Source organism: Muntiacus reevesi, chromosome X (assembly GCF_963930625.1).
Source record: "Muntiacus reevesi chromosome X, mMunRee1.1, whole genome shotgun sequence".
Taxonomy (NCBI): Eukaryota; Metazoa; Chordata; class Mammalia; order Artiodactyla; family Cervidae; genus Muntiacus; species Muntiacus reevesi.
The window spans coordinates 73000444-73007308 of record NC_089271.1 but is presented as its reverse complement, the minus strand read 5'-3'; the positions used below and the strand labels follow the sequence as shown (position 1 = coordinate 73007308).

Here is a 6865-nt window from a genome sequence, read left to right as displayed (position 1 = left end):
ATTAAAAAGTCCCTGCAACTCTAGGTATATGAATAACACAATCAATATAAAAATTTCTGTTTTTTTTTTTTATATACTCCTTTATTGTCCTGAGTACAATTCCAAGATCCTGAAGGCAATGAAGCATATCCTTGAAGTTGTTGAGAACAGTCATTGCATTTTCTTTTAATAAATATATTTTGAACATCTACCAAGTGCCAATCACTGTGGCTTTTGCTGGAGATATAAATGAAGTACAACAACATCCCTGGTCTCAAGAGATGTCTTAATAAGAAAAACACAGCAAAAAAAAAAAAAAAAACTAATAAGTATAAAGCAATGATAAGTCTTACAATAAAGGAATAGCACACAGTTATGGAAAAGACAAGAAGAAGCACACAATTTTATATGGTGAATGAGTGAAAACATGTTCACAAGGAGATGGTTTTAAAGATGAAGGACTTTTTCTGATGGGTAACAAAATGCACAAATAGTATTATTATTATTATTATTATATTTTATTAAGCCTCTATTTCTTAGGTAGTAGACCAGGCATAGTGATTATTAATTTCATTTTACAAATAAGGTAGCTGAGGTTGAACAGGGTTCTTGTGAGGATCAAATTATATGAGAGGTTTACAAAGACCTATGAAGTTTGAAAAATTGAAAAAAGTGTAAGCTATTATTTAATTATTATAGACAATTTCAGCTGCCAAGGTTTGCTTCATTTTAATTAATTTAAGCTTTGCTTCCAGTCTAACTATGATTTACTTGAGTCTGTTGATTTCTTCTTTGCATGCGTGTAAGATTCCATGTTATATTTCTTTATATTTAATTGACTTATAGTTAGTATTCTGATTTGGCAATAATTACTTGATAATCTGTGAATAATGTTTGTTTAATTATTTGTAAGCTGGCTAAAATCAGTAATTTTCATTCTCTACTCTTGTACAATTTGGTAGATACATGTGTGCCTGTGTCTGCATGTGTAGCTCTATATTAAATCACCACCAATACTGAATTTAATAAGCTTCATGTCACTAACCTAAGTTTCAAGTTTATTGAACTTATGCATTCAATGATCATTATGTCATTGACATTTCTTGATTTTTCAGTATGGTGGTGGCACCAAATTTTTTTCTAATTTTTTTCTCGTTTTGAATGCCATTTTCCAATAAGTAGGTTTTTTTCTTTCTTTTTTTTTTTTTTTTTTTGGATACTTTTCTGTGAAATTTACTAAGCTAAGTATGTCTTTACTCACTATTTATTTTAATAATTTTTATACTTCCATTTATTTTCAAATTGAAATATTTATTTCTGCATTATTTTCAAGCAGCTTGTTCTCAGTCTCCTGGCATCTAGACTCTAAAACATTTTGGCTGGTTTATTTATATTTTAAAATAGTAAATAACTTGCAATTATTTCACCTAAAAATTGCATGATGTCTACTAGGTAAAAGATCTAGAGATTTTAAGCAATATTTTAGATAATTTTGCTACACATTTCTCTTTTCCTCTGTGCTTCAAAACTACATATTAGAATTTTATAATTTCAGGGAATTATAACCATATATTTTACTGGTCCAGCCTGATAGCAAGATGATGGCCATACTATATACAGTGAGAATGGAGTGATACATACTTTCCTGACTAGGTATTAATTATCTTTAAGTTAATTATTTTCAGAAATTATCTCATATATTTAACCTAACTGTTTGTGTGAAGTAGTCTCTTTAGTCCAAAAACACTATCCTGATCAATATTTTCACAATATATACTTCTTAGTTTAAATTAAGATTTTTTATAATTAATAAACAAAATTAAAGTGAATGATATGGTTGAATATCTTTTTTCTCCATGTATGTTTTCCATTAAACAATAGTGTAACTATGTTTGAGCAATAAGTTATAAGCTAGAGAAATTAAAGTGAAAGTTTAGGAAACCTTAATAGGCTGTGTACAGTTGAGAGTATAGAGAGTCTTGACCTACAAGGTTCTACTTCACTCTTACCCTAGGCTCATAAAACAGATGAGAGTATAAAAACCAGGAGTATATTTCCATTTTTGGAATAAAAAAAATAAGGAAAAAATAGCTCTATCACCTATTTTACATGTAACACCCACGTTGCTTTCCACCATTTTCTGGCAGTTTCCTCTAAATTAACTAGTTCCAAATACAGTGAAGGAAGCATGCCATGACAGTTTGCACTTTACCTTCATGGTGAATTTCCAGTCCTTATTTTGTGGAAATTCATCCCAGCACTATTGACCATAGCACTGAGTTCTCTAAGTTATATCACATTAAAGCTTTTCCAAAACAGTTTACTTATTAAAATATCTAAAATGTGTCATTATATAATAGTCTAGTCTACAAGGATGTGGTACAGGATTTTGAGGGTTAAAAATAGAGGGTTGCAGGGATAACAAATAGATACTTCCAGATCATGTTGATTGTGATTATAGTTGCTCGTGTTCTTCATTCATCCTGTGCAGACAAGGAAGATTATTTCCATTGACTAGTGTAGCACCTGGTACATGTTATTAGAAAGAAAAATGTCTTCAGATAACCAGTGGTCAGCAGATGAGGACGAAGGCCAGTTATCCTGACTGATCAGGAAATCTAGAGACTCCGCCTTTGTCCTGGTAGGGATAGAAGGCTTTATGACTGTGGTGTGCTATGGTTTTTACAAGTTAAAATACAGAAGAGATCAGAAAATGTCCATTCGTCTTATTCACGTGAGAGTTGCTGCCCAAGGATTTGTTGTAGGAGCTGTGACTCTAGGTGTTCTCTACTGTATGTACAAGGATTACATTAGACCTTAGTTCTTCAATGGGTTCAAAAAACGAAGCTGCACACAAGAAAAATAAGAAGCCTTCTGAAAAGTACTAATGAAGAATGAATTTTCAATATGTAATAAATTATACTGCTGAAATTTCAGCCAGAATTCTCATAGTCTTCAATTGTTCAAGATGTTGACTTCCAAACCAACAATCATAAATAGTCAACTCAAAAAAAAATGCAGTACAGAAACTGTATACTACTTTTTAAGTAGTGTGTGTTATACACTCATAGGAAAATTTGGATAGATTGTCTCCATTCTAATACAAAAATTCTACTTAGAGTAATATGTAGGAGAGATTAGATTGTTAGTCATAACTGAGCACAAATGGTAAGTGCCAATGATAAGCAAGTCTTTGATTTGTATAAGCCATTATAGTATTTTCCTAAATTTCCAGGAGAAAATGAAGAGATGACAAAGGATTTATAAAAAACAATTTTCTTTTCATTGTTGATACTGACTACATTGTACATGGTCACATACATCTCATTTAGAGTAAGTTTCAGTTGGTATACAGTAACATACATTTCAAGTTACCAGTGTCAATATTTCTTACTTAGTATCATCTTAGAAAACTTGTGAATAAGTAGATAATACATAGCTTCTGGTAGTTTTAAAAAAATTGATTCTAAACACATATTATTCCTGAAAAGAAATCACAAAATAAGACCTTTTTTATCAGTTAAAATGTTAGATTCTACAAAGCAAAACAGCTAAACAAACTTTGTATCTAACAACATAGCATTTATTCCACATGCATTTAACACACATTTACTAAGTGAACACTGCAGGCATAGTCCTGGGCTATGTGCTGTGAGACACAAAGAAACATGCAATATGAACCCTATCCTTAATGCAATTACACCATGTGTAAAGACAGATAATTATGCATTAATAGGTACTGAACTGTTGATGAATCAGTCTAAACCAATTTCACAGGCATGATATTATATAAAAAATCAAACATGAGGCTTAGGTGATCAGTGTTAAGGATGTTCAATGAAGAGAGGGCAATGTGGTTTGAAGTAATCAGGGAAAGATTTCTGGACAAAGTGTGACTTGAGCTTGGCCATGAAGCAATTCTAGATGGTAAAGAATTGTGTAGATAAAATTAAGGAATAGGGATTATTCTGTGTCTGTAAAACAGACGAGATCGGCGCATTCAGGGTGGTATGGCCGTAGACTGTGTCTGTAAAACAATGACTAGTAAATTGTTCTTTAAATGTAATTAATGATTGCAAGATTGTTTTTTCTGAAAAAAGAATTACTACTGAAGAGCAATGATAGACTAGCAGCCATGGACCCCTGGGTTAACTTCAGTACTACTCTGACTTGTTCCTATTGCCATAATTTCTGTGTTCCCAAACTACTTTGCTGGACCAGTTTCATTATTTCCTACTCCCAAATCATCATAAGTCAATCAATTACTATGTGGCATGCTTTACAAATAAAAGCACTACAACTGAACATATATAATATGGCACAGAGGACTTTCATTTTATGTTTGTGAACTAACTAGCTAGATCTAATTTTTAGAAGTATCACACACGAATATTTCACAGAAAGTGAAAGGAATGAGAGAGAAAAATGTCTTCACACAAAGAATATATTTAATTATTCTTACTAGGGCATCTGCATGAATGATGCAAGCTGTGTAAAAATATTAATTTTAAATGTGACATATTCTGTGCATGTATATAAAAAGAAAAGTACAGGCAGGTCAGCGAGTTAAAACAGATATGCTGGAAGTTATTTGTCACCTTAGTGGTTTTAAGTTATACCTTCCTGGTTTGTGGATTGTTATTGAGATCAATTTTGTACTGCCTGTAAGGTCACAGGTGAACTTTCTCTTCTATTTTCACTTGGATAGAAAGGACACATATCCCCTCAAAGTCCTCCAAGCTCAAATAATTAAGAGTACCTTCTTGTCTCCTGGAGTTTATAAGAAGCATTAAATGGAGGAAAGAAAAAGAACATATTAAATATTTGTTTACCCAGATAGAAAAAAGTAAAGTCATTAGGTCTTCTTCCTCTGTGTCTACTGTCTACTTCCTATTCTAGCAGAGGAACCTTCGGTTTCTGAAATTTTCTAGGTAGGTTCAATTTTAATACTGGCTAAATGAGAAGTTCCCCAGAATATCCCAGATGAGCAAAAAGGAAGAACTTTGCCTTCTGAGGAAGACTAAAGGGTCATTTACTCTAAAGATGCCTTTGCTGTTGCTGGAAAGTGAACAGAATTGCCTTGACTTTCATTTTGTAACTCCTTCTTTACATCTTAGATTAATAAGCCTCTAAATCTCTGTTCAGTCAGTAATTAAAATAACTATTACTAATGGGATAAAATAAACCTTTCCCAATTTAAATGATCTTATATATATATATATATATATAATATATATATATATATATATATATATATATATATATATATATATATGTATGTATAGTACAGAACATTTACTACATAGTAGGTGGCTCAGTTGGTAAAGAAACCACTTCCAATGAAGGAGACCTGGGTTTGATCCCTGGGTTGGGCAGATCCCCTGAAGAAGGAAATGGTTACCTACTCCATTATTTTTGCCTGGGAAATTTCATGGACAGAGAAGCCTAGTAGGCTCCAGTCCATTGTTCTGCCCGTAGTCCGATTCCCCTGTCGGGAAAGAAGACTCCTCGAAACAATGCAACTTGCAATAGGGGAATTTATTACTGACTTGAGCCAGGGCCTCCCGCCCTCACCAAGGGTGTGAGGATGAAAAGGCCCCGAGCCCCAGTTCTCTCGGGTATTTATTAGGTCAAAAAAAGCAGCAGGTAGTTGGCGCAAGCAGATTGGTTACACAATGGGTAGTTGGCACAAACAGATTGGTTACACAGTTGCAAGGTAATTTTTGTTGGCCCAACATGGGGCTTTCAGCTTTCCCCTGATAGGTTCCCTTTTTTCTTGCTACGCATCTGTTGATTGGCTGGCTCCAGGTAGACTGATAATTATGTTACCCCTAGAAACCAGGCCTACTCCTAATCTAGGCTGCCTGTCATGGCGTTAGCCGTGACAGTCTCACATCCATGAGTTGCATGAGTCAGAAATGATTTAGTGACTAAACCACTACCACCATGCTAACTCTAGAGAGTCTAATGTGCTATATCATTAAATTCTTATGTTATCAATAGGGGGCTTCCCTGCTGGCTCAGCGGTAAAGAATGAACCTGCCAATGCAAGAGATATGGATTCAGTCCCTGATCTGAGAAGATCCTGAATGTCGTGGAGAAAGTAAGCCGGTGTGCCACAACTATTGAGCCTGTGTTCTAGAGCCCAGGAGCTGAAACTACTGACCTACATTTCACAATTAATGAAGCCTGTGGGCCCATGATCTGAAACAAGAGAAATCACAATGAGTAGTCTCTGCTCACCACAACTAGAAAAAAAACCTGTGCAGAAACAAAGACCCAGCACAGACAAAAATAAATAAATAAGATATCAATGGGACTCAAGCCTGTTACCTACTAATCTTTAATGATACCACACTTAAAAATTAATTCCACTAGCACAGTGTGATGAGGTTACAAACAATAATGGCCATTTTAGCAAAGTGAAGTCACCAGAAGTACTATACATTTCTCACTTTCCCAGACTGTGGGTAAAAACAAAGTGAGCTCCATTTCAGAAAATTATACCTATTGAGGTTTTCCCAAGGTACTTTGTAGAAGTCATCCCACTCAGTCTATTTGATATGACAGTTGTTTCAGGGCAGGCATATGGATAGTGATTTTAGAAGAATTTTGTTGTTTTGTTTTGCTTATCAAAATGTTAAATTGGTTTATTGCTATAACTTCACTCAACTATAAAGAACTTTGAGTTCTAGTATTTGTGACTTCTTGCTGAGCAGATGATTTGACATATTTCACTTCTATGGTCATATCAGAACTTCTTGGCTGTCATATAAGAGAGGTTGTATCCACTGAGTGTAGAAGTTAGCCATAGTGCAAAAAAATAATTTTGAAATAGAACTTAAACTTCTAATCCAAACCCTTAACCTTCTGCAAGGGTCTTATA

At 33.9% G+C, this 6865-nt stretch overlaps 1 pseudogene; it reads left to right on the top strand.

The window, feature by feature from the left end:
• The first annotated feature begins 2530 nt into the window (after positions 1 to 2530).
• LOC136154537 (HIG1 domain family member 1C-like) lies at positions 2531 to 2845 on the top strand (annotated as a pseudogene).
• Positions 2846 to 6865: the final 4020 nt, after the last annotated feature.